Source organism: Cervus canadensis, chromosome 17 (genome assembly GCF_019320065.1).
Source record: "Cervus canadensis isolate Bull #8, Minnesota chromosome 17, ASM1932006v1, whole genome shotgun sequence".
Lineage (NCBI taxonomy): Eukaryota > Metazoa > Chordata > Mammalia > Artiodactyla > Cervidae > Cervus > Cervus canadensis.
In genome coordinates, this window is record NC_057402.1 from 19276324 (window position 1) to 19296239 (window position 19916).

At 39.3% G+C, this 19916-nt stretch overlaps 2 pseudogenes; one reads left to right on the plus strand and one right to left on the minus strand.

Annotated features, from left to right (window-relative positions):
* Positions 1 to 17547, minus strand: part of LOC122454911 — a 57959-nt pseudogene extending 40412 nt beyond the window's left edge.
* On the plus strand, positions 17546 to 19453 carry LOC122454912 (annotated as a pseudogene).
* Positions 19454 to 19916: the final 463 nt, after the last annotated feature.

Below are 19916 nucleotides of genomic sequence, written 5' to 3' on the forward strand. Positions count from 1 at the left end.
TCCATTTTAATGCCACACTACAATAATAGGAAACTTTACCCCAGCAACCAATTGGAAAAAATATACAAAGTCAGAAATACATATAGCTGAGAAGTAGATAGATGGCCAATAACAAAAGAGCAAAAGCTATTTCAACATACTTCTCATCTGTACTCTCTACCATCTCAGCTCCAAGAAAGCCTGTATTTTCTGTTCCCTCTTTTCCTAAGTTTTGCTCACTTCTGTCTAGTCATTCCCACCTTCCAGTGACCACCATTTGTTAAGAATACAAAAACACGTGAATATATAACACTTTTTTTCATAAATGTAAAATCCCATTAGCCCAAGACTCTAAGACAGTAAATACATTTCAAATTACAGTAAATGCTTTTAGGATTGCTCTGCCTTCTTAATTCTTATTATGTCTTGGTACTCCTTGCATGCATGTGTAGTTACATGTGTATATGTGTATATCTGTATATTTTAATTTATTCTTCAAAGCATAAGTTGATGTAAAATAACCTTAAATACCACATTGAAAGAAAACATGTATTTGCATACAGTTGAAAATAACAATACATATTGAATGTGGGCATGTAATGTAGCAAATACAAGTTTTATGGCATTACTAATGTACTAGATATTTTATAAATATAACCAAGCTGGCAAAATTGAAGTGATGCTAACTACAGAACCCATTCTGATTCAAACTTCTCAATTTATAATATTAGAATAGATGTTTCCCTTCTCTGTGACACTAACATCATTAGGAACTACTAAAATAATAAATAAAATTATAGGCCACCTGAAGCAAAGAACCAACTCATTGGAAAAGACCCTGATGCTGGGAAGGTTGAGGGCAGGAGGAGAAGCAGGTGACAGAGGATGAAATGTTTGGATAGCATCACCAACTCAGTGGACATGAATTTGAGCAAACTCCAGGAGACAGTGAAAGACAGGTAAGCTTGGAGTGCTGCAGTCATGGGGTCGCAAAAAGTTGGACACAACTTAGCAACTGAAAAACAATAACAACAACAAAATAATAGAACTAAGAGGAGTAGGCACTGTTCTCCTACCTCTCGTGGAGAAGAAAGCAGCAGAGGTATGGGTAGAACGTGAAGTAGCACCTGAACATACTACCTAGCAGCTGGGTGAAAATCTTGAGCCTGAAAATATGCATCAATATCTCTGATCCTCACTCAGGGCTCCTCAGGGCTCGCCTGGTTGCCTTCCAGCATCCTTTCTTTCCTGATTTTATCAAGAATCCATTTATCTCCAGCATAGCACAGGTATGATATCTTAGAAAAGCTGACCTACCCAGTTTGAGAGATAGCCTTAATTTATTTCAAAGCAATTCCATTGATTCCCACCTGCCAGAGACGGGTTCAAGATAGACATGTGTGACAAGCCACAGTCAGGCCTGCTGAATTAAACCTTGGGTAAGCCAGATAACTAGTGAGGAATGCAGCATGGATCAATACCCTTGAATTCTCTTAGATGATAACAGGTGGAAGCACGTGGTACATACTCCACCCTGACCTAAAATGCAGTAAAAGGCTGCAAATGCAACTGTGACAGATGCCACTTTTCATAAGCTTCAGAGACCAACAAACTCTGGGTATACAGACTTCAAGAAAAGCAAGGAGAAATATTGAGGACTTATGCTCTTGAAATATATACTACATGAGTATTTTCCCCATTGCCTGTTTCCAGGTACAAGAGTAAACCAAACAGTGACATAAACTAAACCCTGTATATTGTCATCACTGTTTCTCAAACATGAAATAGGTGATTTAACCTGGCCCTGCTCTTGAAAGAGTCAACACGATTGGTAAGTACAGACAAGAAAGGACTGAAATAAGGATGAGTTCACCAGGCTACCTGGATACCTTATTACCCTTAGGGTCAGGGTCACTTGATCTGTGGAGCCTAAGGCAAAGTTTCTGGAAAGATACAAGTTATTTAAGGATGGAAAATTTGTTAGCTCTGCAAAGTTCCTTCCTTAAGCCATCGCCCATCATTCCAATGCTGCTAAGTTGTGGGCATCTTGAAGAAAATTTAGGAATGGGTAATTGTGAAACACCCAAACCTAAGCAAGCTAGTTATGAAGGCTTGGAACCAGAGCCTGGATTCAGGGTCTGGAGCTGGGTCTTTCTCATAGAGTTTTTCAGCTGTGGTGAGATTTCTACAAGTGCCTGTGGACTTGGAGCCCGGAAGCCTAGGCTTTTTGGCTACATCCTTTTTACTTTCTGGCTTCTCTTCTTAGTGGGCTCTGGGTGAAGGTTTACAGCAGAAGCAGCAATCTACCTTCCAGGATTACCCTTGGGCCATAGTTCCAAGTAATATCTCACTCCTGTTGGACCTAATAGGTAGCTCAAACTAATGTGGGTTCCTGTTCAAGATGGCAATGTAGGAAGATCCTGAATTCACCTTTTCATCAACCCACTGAAACTAGAGTACATAAAGGACCATTTCCTCTGAAACAAACCTCCAAAATACTTAAGCAACTCCTGTACATCAGGCAAACAAGGGAAAAAACCCACATCAAAATGGTTAGGAGAGGCTGAGACACAATCTGGCCATAAGCCCCACCCTCAGCACAGCCAACAAAAATGGGAAAGAAACTCACAACCTGGAGACCCTGAACCTCTCCCTGAAGAGCAAAAGGTTTGCACCCCACATCTGATACCCCAGCTTTGAAGACCTGCCTCTGAGAAATCAACTCCCAAAGCATCTAGCTCTAAAAGACAACTGGGGGGGTGGGGGAAGCCAATCGGGCCTTCATCTATAAGACTACAGTGATCTAAGAAATACTTCTTACCCAGCTCTTATGGATTCATCTGGCTAACCCTTCATCCCAGAGCCTGCACAGATGTAACCACCTGAAATGCATGGTTTTCTGTGAAAGAGGCCTGGTTGCTTATCTTAAAACTTGGACTTGAGAGGCAGATGCGTCTAATTTAACACAAATCTAGGGCCCTACTGAAATGCTCTCCAAAGATGGAGGCTGGGGGGGTGCCATCTTTGTATTCTCCCTTGGTCTCATTCCAAGTCCCCAGCATCTTCCAGAAAGGAGCCTATCTTCCAGAAAACTTGGGGTGCCCCAGTGTTTGCAGCTGCCACCCAGAGGACACCCCTTGATCACCTGGCTCTGATAGCCAGTGGGGTCGGATTCTCAGGTTCCACTGAGCTGTAACAAACACAAAGATTTCTAAAAGCCACCTCCCTGAGCAAAGTGAAGAGGCAGGAGACTGGAACTCCCAGTCACTATGGAAGAGACCTATTGTGTTCACAGCCGCAGCCTGAGGGACAGGCTTCTAACTAAACGCACATCTAAGGGCTGACTGTAACCCTCTCCAGAGACCTCAGAGGGCAGCTGCTACATGCATGTTCTCCCACTCCCTTGCTCCTTGATATGGGTCTTAACGATGATTGTTTTCATTTGACAGCAAAGCAAAACAATGAAAGCAAAAATAAGCAAGTAGGACTTTATCAAACTAAAAACCTTCTGCACAGCATGGGAAATAATCAACAACAACAAAAAAAACAACAAATAGGAGAAAATATTTGCAAATCACACCTAATAAGGGGTTAACATGCAAAATAAAGAATTCATACAACTCAGTAACAACAACAACAAAAAATCTGATTTAAAAACAGGTAGAGAATCTGAATAGAAAATTTTCCAAAGAAGACATACGCGTGGCCAACAGGCACATGAAAAGAGGCTCAACATCACTATCCATCAGGAAAATGCAAACCAAAGCCACACTGAGATAGCAGCTCACACCTGTTGTATGGCCATTATCAAAAAGATAAGAAGTAACAAATGTCGGTGAGCATGTGGAGAAAAGGGAAACCTTGTGTACTGTTGGTGGGGAAAGCTAGAATCAAATAAATCTAAACAATTAACTTGAATTCTATAAGAAAGCTTTACAAACACAAGGAAGTCTATCTAGTTTGCCAAAAAGTCACCTATATGTATTTCTTCTATGCAACAAGCAAGAGATAAAATAATTTCTCATGATTTTTAACCTAATCAACACATTCATAATTATTCAAGAAGCATAATATATATTTGCATAAGCGTGAATTATTATTGTACTTCATTCTAGTAAAAAACTCAATTTTAAAAAGCATCAGCAAAAATCACATTATTTTATCTTTAATTAAAAATGATGTTAAGAGAGAAAAACAAATGAAAAGTAATTTTTATTTTTATTTCATCAAATCCATCTACATGAATGAAATTCCCTTATGAAGAGACAAAGAGGCCAAACTTCCATGAAAAATTCTTTAGGCTTTAAAACAAATGTTTTATGCTATCTGTGAAGCATAGGAAGCTTTCTCTTCCTCATTACTGTATCCAGTGAAGCAACTCTGATGTTTTGTGCGTTTCCCTATTAACAATGTGCATAGTATTCTGAAATAAGCTGACAAACTTTACAGAGAAACAGCTGTCAATTCACTAGTTGATGAGCAGGCAGATATAAAGGCTTTCCATATTCAGTGTTTCCAAGGAAACCCCTCTTTCTGTATACACTCGTTCAACATGCAGCTTTGAAGGGCCTGTATAGTCTCTGCGCATGTGAGAGGAAAGCAAAATAGAGGTGTAAGTTAAAAATCTCTAGAATGAAGTATTAGTTCCATGACAATGAAGAGTATTATAAGAATTGGCTAACCATATTGATTTGATTGAACATAAGCAGGATGATGTTTGGGAAAAAAAAAAAGAGGAAACTAGAAGAAATAAATATGCCCTAGGGAACCTGGTTAGTGAAATATTTCAAAAGGGAATGCCATTGTAAACAACACCAGAATGACAATATAAAGAGGGATGAGACAGGAAAGCAAAATAGAGCAACAGAAACAAAGAATTGAAACTAAAGAAAAATAAGAAGACGAATTGAGAAAGAAAACAAATCTGTATATTTGAGCGTATCGATGTCTATTTACAGCAACACTAGTATAAAGAAAATTGACCAATGAGGTCAATTCCAAAAAAATCAATTTTTAAATTAGTCAAAACAGTTGGTGGCAATCTTACACTGAAAGCGTTTGATGTCTAACCTCTTTGGTGTACTCAGTAAGCATCTACCATCATCATTCTTTATGAAAATTATCAAGGCTCTGAAATACTAACCCGGACATCTAAAACCTGTGCTCCCCACAACAAGAGAAGTCACCACAATGAGAAGTTCATGCACCACAATGAAGAGCAGCTCCTGCCCACTGCAACTAGAGAAAGCCTGCGCATAGCAATGGAGACCCGGCACAACCAACTATAAATAAATTAATTTAAAAAGATTTTTCAGCGTTATATGTTTGAAAGCAATAGTCATTCAATAGAAACTCTACTTCAAACATTGAATTTTGAACTTGTCTTGGGCTAGCAATAGTGGGATACTGATACTGGACAACAGCCTTGAACCTCAGCTTCCAGTTAGCCACGTGATCACAAGGTAAGCAACTGATACACTTACAACCATTTATTTGTTCACTTTTAGTTCAGCCTTCAATAAACTACATGAGATATTCAATACCTTATTATAAAATGGGTTTGTGTTAGATGATTTTGCCCAACTGTAGACCAATATAAATATTCTAAGCATGTGTGAGGCAGGCTAGGCTAAGCTATGACATCCAATAGGTGAGATGTAGTAAATGCATTTTCTGCTTAGGATATTTTCAACTTATAATGGGTTTATTGGGAAATAACCCCATCATAAGTTGAGGAAGATCTGTACCTAATTAATATGTTTTATGTTCAATGAAATGTATATATATGCACACAATTTTTGTTGTTATTAAACATCTGAGGATACACACACACATGCTCACACCACTTGAAAATGCCACAGCATTAACAAGCCTACCCCTCCAAGGAGAAGTCCACAGAATAAAATGATTAGACTTCATACCTCCTGCATCATCACAGCAATATTCTAGAACCTCATCACTTCCAGTCACTGTGTACCTCCTGTCTTCTTTCACATGCTTCTGAAAGACACTGAATTTAAGTATATAAATTATGGATAAAGTGTTAGTCACTCAGTTGTGTCCGACTTTGTGTGACCCCCTAGGCTGTAGCCTTCCAGGCTTCTCTGTTCATGGGGATTCTCCAGGCAAGAACACTAGAGTGGGTAGCCATTTCCTTCTCCAGCAGATCTTTCCAACCCAGGGACCGAATCTGCATCTCCTGTGTCTCCTGCATTGCAGGTGGATTCTTACCCTCTGAGGTGTTCCTTTTTGGTCATAGGTATATCTTCATCATAAAGTAGCTCTCTTAGCAAAATCCATGTCAAGACTTCAAACAAAATTTGTGCTGACTTATTTTTCAGAGAAAACCAATCTGCTTGCTTACTCCCATATCTGTGGCATGGTCATGTGAATGTTCATGTTTTCTTCCTAACCTAATAAAGCCTGAAATGCACACACTGATGGAATTGTGTGTTAATGTGTCAATGAGACTTTAGGCCAATAAATTACCCTTTCCACTGTGAGGATCTATGAATTTAATTTGTGTTTGTTGGGTCTATGTTGTGCAATGATATTTAAATTCAAGATAAATCTGCCCATTATGGATAGAAACATGTGTTATGACTTGAGTCATTTATAACATGACCTCATAACTGCAATTCAAAGAAAACTGTAAAATGAAAAGCTAGTACACTAGGGTTTGAAATAACAAACCGTCATTGCTTAAAAAGATTATTCAGATAAAAAGTGATAGTACTAATACTCAAACAAATTAGGAGAAACTGCTATCTATGTTGTACCAGTAGGATGAGTAGTGTACATCATTTTGGCAATTTAATGTTACATTTATCCTTTAAAAGATTTAGAAGTTCCTTGTTTAACAACAATGGCAGCCTATAGCTACACTTCATTTTGTTTGAACAAAAACACTTTCATATGTGTCTAGGTCAGTGTTACAAATGGGGCAGCTAAAAACCGACAGTTCTGAAATTCAAACTTGGATCTATTTCACTGGACTTGAGCTTCTCTCCAGCGTCTAGATTCAGATTCATTGGAGTTTAACTCATATGTTGGAGTTTAACTCTTGGGAGCTTCTTGAATTAAGTGATCACTAAGCTTCATTGTACTCTTTTAGAATTAGGCAGAATGTATATTTAAATCTATGATAGAATAACAAAAAGAGCAGAATGATGAAATATGAAATAATGTGTTATAAATGGAGCCTAGAGATTTGAAAAACATGGTTTTGCCTACAGAAATAAGTAAATTTTGCTATGTGACAAGTAAACCATTGTGTGTGGGGGGGGGGGGCGGTGGGCGGCAACACATGCTATCCAAACTCAGGTCCACTAGGAGAATCAACATCAAAATGAAAAGGAATATAAAAGCATTGTGTAGGCTCTTACAAAAATAATAAAATGTAATTTTATTGTTTTGTTTGATAATGTTTGCTTTTTGTTATATAATTTGTTGTATAACAGATTTGATATAATTCATATTACACAAAAGTCACACATTTAATGTGTATAAATCAAGGGTTTTTAGCAGATTCACATGGTTTTGCAACCATTACAAGAATTTTAGAATATTTTCATCACCTGCAAAACAACCCATTTACCTATTAACAGTCACTTTTATTTTCACCACCCTCAGCCCCTGACAACACTGATCTACCCTTAGTTTCTAGGAATTACCTACTCTAGACATGTCATATCAACAGAATCATACAATATGTGTCCTTTCATGATTGTCTTCTTTCATGTAGTATAATATTTTCAAGCTTCATCCATGTTGTGGCATACATCAGTATGTGATTTTTTATTACCTCATAACGTTCCATTGTATGGATATACTAGATTCTATTTATCAGCTGGTGATGGACAGGGATGCCTGGTGTGCTGCAGTCCATGGGGTTGCAAAGAATCAGACACAACTCAGCAAGTGAACTGAACTGATTTATCAGTTGGTGGCCATTTAGCTTGTTTCTGTGCTTTGGTTATTAAGAACAATGCTGCTATGAACATTCATTCCAGTTTTTGAGTAGAGATACACTTTATTTCTCTTGAGAATATACCTAAGAGTGGAGTTGCTATGTTATATGATAAATACAGGTTTAACACATTCAGGAACATCTAAATTCTTATCCAAAGTTGCAGCAGCCATTTTACAGTCCTAGCTGCAATGTATCAGGACTTTGGTTTCTCCACATTCTCGTCAACATTTATCATTACCAGTCTATTTTAGTAATCCTAGTAGGTTTGAAATAGTATTTCATTGTAGGCAATTTGCTTTTGCCTAATAACTAATGACATTTAGCATCTTTTCAAATGTTTGTGACCCATTTGTATATTTTCTTTGAAGTTGTAGCTCTCCAAGTTCTTTGCACATTTTTTTTTTAACTGCTGAGTTGTAAAAGGTTCTTTTATATGTTCTGGATACTAGACCTCTAAAAATGATTTCCAGATATTACCTTCCATTCTATGTGTATTTTCAATTTATTTGGTGGCATTATTAGAAGTATAAATACAAAATCTTATAAAATATATATGATTTTGATAAACCAAAATTTACCTATTTCATTGCTCATGTTTTTATCTAAAAACCATAGTCTAACTAAAAGTCATGAAAATTTACTTACATTTTCTTCTAAGAATTATAGGCTATTGTAGTAAGTTTTAAAATTTGGAAGTCTGGATCATCCAACATTTTTACTCCAACTGTTCTTTTTGTCAGGATTATCTGACTATTCTGAGCCTCTTGCCTTTCAATATGAACTTTAGGACCAGTTAAAATTTAAGGGATAGTATATGACAAGATTATTTTGTTATTCTATTCCTTAAAATTCCCCATATTCTTCAGGGTCATGTTAAAGTTCTACATGCCATAATCTACCCCCAAAATGAAAACAATTACACCACTAATTAGTCCTTTGAGTGATACCAACTGAACGAGCTTCCTTTATATTTATTTTTTCGTACCTTTTTCACAAGCCTTTGTAATGACTGAAAATGATGAGAGAGGAAGTGAAAGCAAATGTCAAGTTGAGAGTTGAGTGGAGTAATGAATTGTTCTAAAAGACCTTAAAAGCACAGCAATTACAAGTACTGAGAGATGAATTATGAGTCAGGATTTGTGCTCTGAATCGAATAGCATTTTGAACATATTTATAAACAATGAAGAAAAGGGAGATTCAATAAAGACCATCAAATATGTGATAGTTTTTCTGTTTTTCTCTTTTCGTCTTTTAGAACTTTCTTAAATAAACCAAATAGGTAAAGGAGATATATGTACATAAACATGTGTATAGGCTTCCCTAGTGGCTCAGATGGTAAAGAATCTGCCTGCAATGCAGGAGACACGGGTTCGATCCCTGGGTCAGGAAGATCTCCTGAAAAGGGGAATGGCTAACCACAACAGTAACCTTGCCTGGAGAGTTCCAAGGACAAAGGAGCCTGGTGGGCTACAGTCCATGGGATGACAAAGAGTCAGACATGACGGAACAAATTTCACTTCACTTACTTTTTCATATGAGTGTATATATATATCTCAGTCAGTCAGTCATTTCTGAGTCTTCATGACCCCATGGACTGCAGTGCTCTAGGCTTTCCTGTCCTTCACCATCTCAGGAGCTTGCTCAACCTCATGTCCATTGAGTCAGTGATGCCACGCAACCATCTCATCCTCTGTCGTTCCCTTCTCCACCTGCCTTCAATATTTCCCAGCATCAAGGTCTTCTCTAATGAGCTGACTCTTCACATCAGGTGGCCAAAGTATTGGAGCTTCAGCTTCAGCATCAGCCCTTCTAATGAATATTCAGGATTGACTTCCTTTAGGATTGATTGGTTTGATCTCTTTGCAGTCCAAAGGACTCTCAAGAATCCTCTCCAACACCACATCTCAAAGCATCAATTCTTCAGCTTTCAGCCTTCTTTATGGTCCAACTCTTATATTCATACATGACTGCTGGAAATACCAAAGCTTGGACTATATAGACCTTTGTCAGCCAAGCAATGTCTCTGCTTTTTAATATTCTGTCTAGGTTTGTCATAGCTTTTCTTACAAGGAGCAGGCGTCTTTTAATTTCATGGTTGCAGTCATCATCTGCAGTGATTTTGGAGCCTAAGACAATAAAGTCTGTCACTGTTTACATTGTTTCCCCATCTATTTTCCTTGAAGTGATGGGACCAGATGCCATGATTTTCATTTTTTGAATGTTGAGTTTTAAGCAAGGTTTTTCACTCTCCTCTTTCACATTCATCAAGAGGCTCTTTATTTTTCTCTACACTTTCTGCCATAAGAGTGATGTCATCTGCATATCTGAGGTTTTATACATGTATATACATGTATATATATATATATAATACATATATTGTCTCAATCCATCATGGACTATTTTGTGTCTCTTGTTTTACTACTAACTATATTTTCCTAAATCTTTCAGTAAAATTGATTCTCTATGTAGACATATGAAGTTCATCCTGGAGACTATAAATCCTTGGCACATTATTGAAGTTAAAGTGTTAGTTACTCAGTCTTGTCCAACTCTTTGCGACCCCTTAGACTGTAGCCCACCAGGCTCCTCTGTCCATGGAATTCTCCCGGCATGAATACTGCAATGAATAGCCATGCCCTTCTCCAGGGGATCTTCCCAACCCAGGAATCAAACACATGTCTCCTGCATCACAGGCAGATTCTTCCCCATCTGAGCCACCAGGGAAGTCCATAATTATGGCCCTGATAAGGTGTGAGAACCCCAAGTAGAGATTGTATTGCAGATCCATTCCTGTGTCTTGAATCCAAGTTCCTAATGTACCTCATTTGTTTTCATTTAGTTCTTGTAGTTAATGAGTGCTGAACCACTTTAAATAGTTTCTGGCTGAATTTACTCTTCTCTTCTCCTTTGTCATTTATGGAACTGGTGAAAATGTACATGAGTAATCGAACTCATAATTACCAAAATGTATACACTGTTGGGTATGCAAAAGGAATCTTAAAGCTTTTTACCTTTACACCATTTGCTTTCTCAACCTTTATTTTATCCTGTATTATGCATGTAAGCTTAGAAAATACTTTAAACATCAACAACAAAGACTAATTCAGGGTTAATGACTTTCCAGTTAAGATAGAGAGCAAGACAGTAGGAGAGAGCTTTTATACTCTTCTTGTTAATCTTTATTCAGCCTCCAAAACTCAGTTAATATTATTTTACCAAAATAAAACCTTTCCAGAATATCACACTCTGTTTTGCTACTCCCTATCTAGACTAGGTACTACTTTGAGCTCTCAGAATACTTCCAATTTTTTCTATCATAGCATTTATCACATATTTATAAGGTAACTCTCTAGTTGCAGACCTACTCCCTCGAGATGAACCTTCTGAGTTCTAGACCATGTCTTTCATATTTTAAACACTAGTGTCCTACCCTGTATTTAACATGTTTGGTAAATAATATTTAAAGACTTGATACATTTAAAACCATCAATTCTCTCTCCTTCGTTCCATTTTTTTGTTCCTTTTGATCATCTATTTCTTATTTTAAATGGATCTAGACAAGGACCCCATTTCAAAATACTGTTTCTACTGTCAGTGAGGGTTCTCAATTGGCCCTTACTGGAGAAGGCAATGGCACCCCACTCCAGTACTCTTGCCTAGAAAATCTGATGGACAGAGAAGCCTGGTAGGCTGCAGTCCATGGGGTCGCTAAGAGTCAGACATGACTGAGAGACTTCACTTTCATGCAATGGAGAAGGAAATGGCAACCCACTCCAGTGTTCTTGCCTGGAGACTCCCAGGGACAGGGGAACCTGGTGGGCTGCCATCTATGGGATCGCACAGAGTCGGACACAACTGAAGCGACTTAGCAGCAACAGCAGCAGCAGGTGAGTTTTCACTAGAGTTCCATTCATCTCCCACATTAAGGATATTCTCCACAGATAAAATTATCTTTAGATACAGAGCAATATCTCTGTTTTATACAGGAATCCATTCAATTTTTAATTCAGGAAGACAGCCTATATCTCAAGCTTATCTCTGATGGATGACTTTAGGCAGTTTAGGAAGGATCCCTATCAGAATCTATTTCCTGTGAGCCCAACATTGGCCAGTCCATTTTTTGGTTTTACAAATTGAACTTGCAATACCTAACCCATTCTTAGCTATTAGTAATGGCTTCTTGGTGTGAAATTTATTTTACTGCTTTTTTTGCTAGCATCTAACTCAAATCAACTATCCTAAAGAGTAAGGTTTTACTAGAACAGAAATGAAGAAAAAGTTCATTCAAGAGCCTGTGACACTCACTTCCTAGGAGAGAAGACCAGGGGTAGTACCTTATTAGCAGATGCCACTGGGCCTAAGAGGTAAAATGGAAATTCCTATTGCTTGTAGGAACTTGCATTCAGACACTAAGGGAACGTGGAGTGGGTGCAAGGACAGACGACAAATTTCATCAACTCTAAAATGCATGTGGTCTGTGCAATTTTTCATTTTCTTAATGAAAATGACAGAGGAGAGAAAAACAAAGTGGCTAATTTTACTCTTCCAGATCTAACCCTACTCTTCTCTAGGATTTTGCAAGTCCTTCTGCAATGCAGTATTTTGGCAACACGTCTTCACACAGAGTAGATGTGTAATCACCCGAGGAATTAATGCAATCGCTTTCATTTGATTTGATGTGATTCATGCAAAGTGAAAAGTAATTTCGCATTACAGAAATAATCCTTCATATAGAATATTCACGTAAGGATGCTTCAGACTTAAAGTTCACCCTCTCACCTGACCAGAGTGTAACAAAAACCAAATAGTGTCAGCATATCCTTTTAGCTGGAATCACTCATACAAATACCTAACTGGCATTCTGCTGCCAATGCTATTATTTCATTTTAAACTGACAATAAAAGTCCTGCTGGACAGTTTACGATACACCATCAAATCAATGTCACCAGAAGGATGAGGAACACTGTGCAATTCAGATTCTAGGAAAGGCATGAGCTTTCTCTGGGTTATAGAGGGCTCTAAAGGAAATAACTGTTAATGCTAAAGATACAAAGAGGCACTACCAGTAACTAATACAAAATCTCTTCCTTTTAGACTATATCAAAAACAAAAACATTTCACAACTTAATTACTTATTTGGGTGCTCAGTCGTGTCCGACTCTTTTTGGCCCCATGGACTATATAGCCCACCAGGCTCCTGTTTCCATGGAATCTTCCAGGCAAGAACATTAGAGTGGGTTGCCATTTCCTCCTCCAGGGGATCCTCCTGACCCAGGGATCAAAGCTGCCATCTCTTGTCTCTCCTGCATTGGAAGGCAGATTCTTTACCATTAGCACAAATTGGGAAGCCCTTAATCTTAACTGTGTTTATCTTAATTGCACAGGGTTGAGACAAATGTTGCATAACTAGTTACTAGGAATGCTCCCACTGCCATTACTTTCCCTATATTTAGTCCATTTTTCTTTCATCATAACCAGTTTTATCAGAATCCTTCCACTCTTTTGTTTGGTGATCTTGGGAAGCAGAAGTTCCCAAAACTTTAGAAATCACAGACCGTTAAAAAATAAAAGTGAGATTTAAAAAAATGGAGAGTCTAATCTAACATTTCTAAAGTTTTATTCTTCTAAAAAATAAGCACTTCCAACCACCATAAAAGAAAGAAGAAACCTTCAACAGGTAGAAAGGGGAGCAACCCAAAATAAAAGGCTTTCCTTTAAACTGGTTACATTTAACTTTGTGGAAAACTCACTATCTTACCTTTATGTTTTCATTTTCCACACACAAGTGAAAACTCCTTCGTGACCAAGTGCACTGAAAATCCCTTTTGAGATAACATCAGCTCATTTTTGGCAGAGTCTTGAGCATGGCTAAAAGGCGTTCATTCATTTTAATCCTGTAATCATCTATGGACTAACCTATTATGTTCAAGCCAGTGATCTAGATCCTAAATAATGCCAGAATCAGAGCAGTCCAATCCCTGCCTTCAAATAGCTTATGATCTAACAAAGAAGATAAGAAACAGTGAATTTAAGAAAAGATTATGAGAAATACCATAAAAGAGGAACAAACCATGCTATGAAGGTTGAAAGAAAAATAGAGTAACATTTACTCAGGGAATTGGAAATGGCTTCATGGAAAAATTAGAAATGAAATGGAGCCTAAAGAATAGTGGGTATCTCAAGAGCAAGAAGGGAGGGTGTGTGTGGGGCGGGGGTGGGGGGGGGGGAGGGTGCGGCAGGCAGTGTATGTTTGTATGGGTATGTGTGTGTAGAGATGAAAGAATGGAAAAAGAGCATTCCAGAAAATAATAGTAGAAAGGCATGGGCTACAAAGTTCATGCCACAACTTAGCAATAGGCAATGTGTAATTCTTAAAGGTTTTTAGAGGAAAATATTATAGAACAAGTATGCTTTCAGGAGAACCAATTTTAAGATTCTATTTAAGAAAGTTTTTGAGGTTTGCATTATTTCAAGTTCAAGGTTCACTGATTTTCAAATTCTGACCACTGAATTTATAATCCAAGAAGCTGGGGGGAAAAGATTTCATTGAATGAAAAATGTATTATTAGAGTTTGTTTGCATTTTGGTGATCCAAAAGAAGTGTCCCCAATGTTGGCTTCCAGGATGAAGCAAGAACAAATCGCCACATCGCACCAGCCATAAGGCATATAGGAATAAAAGGAAAATAATCTGGAAGAGAAAGCTTCTCTAAAGCTGAGGAAGGACCAGGGTGGGAGAAAGGGGTTTGGGGGAAGGGGTCCCAAAATAGCATTGCTTCTGATCAAGGAACTGACTTCATAGCAAATGATATCTGAAAATGAACCCACGCTCATGTAATTCACTGGACTTGTCGTGTTCCCCACCATCCTGAAGCAATTGAGTTGGTAGAATGGCCTTTTGAAGACTCTGAGAGTGTCACCTAGATGGTGATACCTTTCAGGACTGGGGCAAGATTCTCCAGGAGGATGTACATGTCCTGAATCAGTGTCTGACACATAGTACTGTTTCTTCTATAGCCAGGATTCACAGGGCCAGGAATCAAGAGGTCAGAATGGGAGTGGCACCCTTCACTACTATCCCAAGTGACCCACTAGCAAAACTGTTGCTTGCTATCTCCTAGACCTCATGTTCTGCTGATCTAGATGTCACTTCCAAAGGGAGGAATGCATCCACCAGGAAACACAACATTGATTCCACTAAAGTAGAAGTTAAGACAGTCACCTGGCCATGTTGGGTTCCTTCTGCCTCTGAATCAACAGGCAAGAAAAGGGAGTTACAGTTCCAGCTAGGGTGACTGGGCCTGACAACCAAGACGGAATGGGACGACTGCTCTAAAATGGAGATAAGGAAAAGTATGTCTCAAATACAGGAGATCCCTTACAACATCTCTTAGTGTAACAATGACCTGGGATTAAACTCGGTAAGAACCAACAACAATCCAAGCAGTACTACTAGTGGCCTGGACCTTCAGGAGAGTAGCTTTGAGTCACCCCACCAGGCAAAGAGGGCTTCCCAGGTGGCACTAGTGTAAAGAACCTGCCTGCCGATTCAGGAAAGTAAAGACACAGTTTCATCTCTAGGTTGGGAAGATCCTCTGGAGGAGGGCATGGCAACCCACTGCAGTAATCTTGCCTGGAGAATCCTCATGGACAGAGGACCCTGGAGGACTACAGTCCATGGGGTCACAAAGGGTCAGACATGACTGAGGGACTAAGACTATGACCATGTGACTAGTTACAGAAGTGAAAACTATAATTGTCATGAGTATGTCTGCCTTATTCTGTTATCAGTATGATTGTGTATTACATAAATATCTTTGCGTGTCTCCCCTCTTTTATCCCCTTATCATGTAACTTAAAAAATATTGACCTTATACTGTACTATTCAAGTGCCATCACTTTGCGTCTTCGTGTCTTAAGTTATGGAATATCAAGGACAAAAGTAAATATCACCCAAGGACTTTGCATCCTCTTCTGGAGAAACAGTGAGTTTTCAGTTGTATTTAGGATAGCTATAGTATGTTAGACAGAAGTATGACCCTGTTATTGTCTTTATTTGGAGATGAAGTACAGTTTAAGGAGATGTGTATGAATGTCAAGTTGATAAGGGGTGAACTCGTGATGCTCAATTTTATGTGTCAGCTTGACCATGGTGCCCAGATATTTGATCAAATATTATTCTGGATGTTTCTGTGAGGGTGGTTTTTGGATGAGGTGAACATTTAAATTTATTAACTTTGAATAAAGTATTAATAGATTGCCCTCTATAATGACAGTGGCCCTCAGCTAGATGCTGTAATAGGACAGAAAATGACCTCTCCCAAGCAAGAATGAATTCTGTCAGCAGACTGCCTTTGGACTTGAACGGTCACTCTTCCCTGAGCCTCCAACACGCCAGTCTGACCCCCTTAAGATTTAGAACTTGGCAATGTCCACCTTCACATGAGCCAGTTCCTTAAGGTAAATTAATCAATCCATCTCTATCTCTCCCTGTAGACCTATGACAGAAGAGAGAGAGAAAGAATATATACACATCCAACCCATATAAATACACACACACACATATCATATTGGCACTGCTTCTCTGGAGAACTCTAATACAGATGCCTTCAAGCTCTACACACATGGTGATATAGACATTCTGTATTAGGATTACATATTAGGCATATGTTTAGGCATAGATATTAGGATTAGCAAAATTGGCAGTTTAAAAGAACATGCACTTTTTCTGTTTCTGTGAGAAAAGGTCTGGGTGTGTCTCACATGTGTCCTCTGCATAGAGTCTCATCAGTTGCAATCAAGGTGTTGACAGGTATAATGGTGTCATCTCAGGCTAAACCGACGAAGGATCCATTTTTGCAGAATCCAGTATTTTGTGACTATAGGGTTGAAGGTTTCAATCTTGCTGGCTGTTGTTAACTTGTTCAAGTTGATCAATTACTTAACTATATAGAGCCTATAAAAACTACAGAAGTTTCAGAAACAAATTCAGTATTTTTTGACTAATGGGTAGTTTCTGTCTTCCTTCACTCTAAAAAGTCATAAACTAATTTGGTTCCGAAACATCATTCAACCAAATATCTCCAAATTCATTTTAAGATTAGGAAGACTCAAGTGTTAAAGCAGCATAAAATTTGACAAACTAGTTCTACCATCCCCCAGTGGTAAAATACCAAAATGATTTTCATAGTCTCGTAAGTTATGGAAATGGAAGGAACAGTAAATTGGTATGAATGGGAGGCAAGAAGAAAAGGAAATTCTGTGGTCAGACTTTAAAATTATTTAGTGTGCCTCAAAATATTTCCCCACTCTATATTTTAGCTAAATTGAACAATTTAACCATCAGGTTTTAGGGGGGATCTTTTCTAATTATACTTTTAATTCAAGAAGTTAATAATACTGTCTATTTTCTGTTTTTCATCAAAATGTAATATATGCTTTTGTCAGCCTCCTCAGCCTCCGCCACCTCCACCCCTCTGCCAGCGCTCCGGTGCCCCCTCACCAGTGGTCCTCTGCAGGAGGGCGCAAGGCGGTGGGCGGCCGGTGGTCCTGCGTGCTAAGCTGCAGAATATCCTCTGGATGGAGTCTGCCCGCCATGCCCCTGCGCTCTGAGGTGGAGAGCAGTTTGTGTGTTTATCGAACGTTTCCACTGCTGCACGGAGGGCACACGCATCTTCAGTGGGACTTGAAATTCCTGGAGAATTGCCTTTGTGACAAGTTGACATCATCCCTTTAAATTCCACCTCTAAGTTTTCCATATTTGTTTATACCGTGAGAGTCTCTTGGACTGCAAGGAGATCCAACCAGTCCATCCTAAAGGAGATCAGTCCTGAGTGTTCACTGGAAGGACTGATGTTGAAGCCAAAACTCCAATACCTTAGCCAAGAGCTGACTCATTTGAAAAGAACCTGATGTTGGGAAAGATTGAAGGCAGAAGAAGGGGAGGGCAGAGGATGATGGTTGGATGGCATCACTGACTCAATGGACATGAGTTTGGGTAAACTCCAGGAGTTGGTGATGGACAGGGCAGCCTGGCGGCCTGCCATCCATGGAATCTCAAAGAGTCAGACATGACTGAGCAACTGAACTGACTGACTGACTGACCCTATTTGCAGTTTGTTGTGTTTCAAAAAGACATCAAGAAACCAGTAACAGCTTTAGTAATGAAGAGTTTGACTGCCATTTCTTGAATGAAGGCTTTACTGCCAAGGACATTCTGGACCAAAAAATTAATGAAGTTTCTTCTGATGATGATAAGCATGCCTTCTATGTTGCAGACCTGGGAGACATTCTAAAGAAACATCTGAGATGGTTTTAAAGCCCTTCCTTGGGTCACCCCCATTTTTGCAGTCAAATACAATGATAGTAGAACCGTAGTGAAGATGCCAGCTGCCATTGGGACAGGATTTGACTGTGCCAGCAAGAATGAAATACAATTGGTGCTATCTCGGGGTGCCTCCAGAGAGGATTACCTATGCAAATCCATGTAAACAAGTGTCTCAGATTAAGTACACTGTCAATAACAGGGTACAGATGATGACTTTTGATAGTGAAGTCAAGTTGATGAAAGTTGCCAGGGCACATCCAAAGGCCAAGTTGGTTTTGCGGATTGCCACTGATGATTCCAAAGCAGTCTGTCACCTCAGTGTCAAATTTGGTGCCACAGGCTTCTTTTGGAATGGGTAATAGAGCTAGATATTGATGTCATTGGTGTCAACTTCCATGTGGGAAGTGGCTGTACTGATCCTGAAACCTTCGTGCAGGTGATCTCTGATGCCTGCTGTGTCTTTGACATAGGAGCTAAGGTTGGTTTCAACATGTATCTGCTTGACATTGGTGGTGGCTTTCCTGATTCTGAGGATGTAAAGCTTAAATTTGGAGATCACCAGTGTAATCAACCCAGCATTGGACAAGTATTTTCCATCAGACTCTGGAGTGAGAATCATACCTGAGCTGGGCAGATACTATGTTGCATCAGCTTTCACACTCGCAGTTAATATCATTGCCAAAAAACTCATATTAAAGGAACAGACAGACTCTGATGATGAAGAGGAGTCAAGTGAACAGTTATGTATTACATGAACGATGGAGTATATGGGTCATTTAACTGCATTTTTTAGGATCACACACACACACACTCTCCTGCAGAAGAGATCCAAACCAGACGAGAAGTATTATTCATCCAGCATCTGGGGACCAATCTGTGATGGCCTGGACCACATTGTTGAGCACTATAACCTGCATGTGGGCAGTTGGATGCTCTTTGAGAACATGGGTGCTTACACTGTTGCTGCTGCTTCTATCTTCAATGGATTCCAGAGACCCACCATCTACTGTGTGATGCCAGGGCCAACATGGCAACTGATGAAGCAGATCCAAAACCAGGACTCCTCACCCAGAGTGGAGGAGCAGGATGTCAGCCCCCTGCACCCTGTCCTGGGCCTGGGAGAGCAGCATGAAGCAGCATTCGGCAGACTGCGCTCCCACTCATATTAACGTGTAGTTACCACTCCTGTAGCTGTTAACTGTGAGTTTAGCTTGATTTAAAGGTTTTGGGGGGACCATTTAACTTAATTGGGGAAAATCTCGTGGACAAAGGAGCCTAGTGGGCTGCAGTCCATGGGGTCGCAGAGTCGGGCACGACTGAGCAACTAGCACTTACTTAACTTAATTACTGCTAGTTTTGAGATGTATATGAGTAGGGTTGGCACAGGTGCACCAATGTGGAAGACTGGGAGATGGGGTCACACTTATTTGTGTTCCTGTGGAAACTGTTAGGTAGTTAGAATAGGAAAAAGAGTCCAGAATGGCTGCGGCTAAAAGACAAAGGGAAAAGCCTGTGAAAATAGAACAAAGGAAGGTCCAAGGATCAGAGTGAAGACCTCAGGTAAAACAAACAGCCCTCCTGGCTAGCCTAATTTACATAGGGTAGGCTCAAGGGGAGGAGAAAAAGCATATAAAAAGAG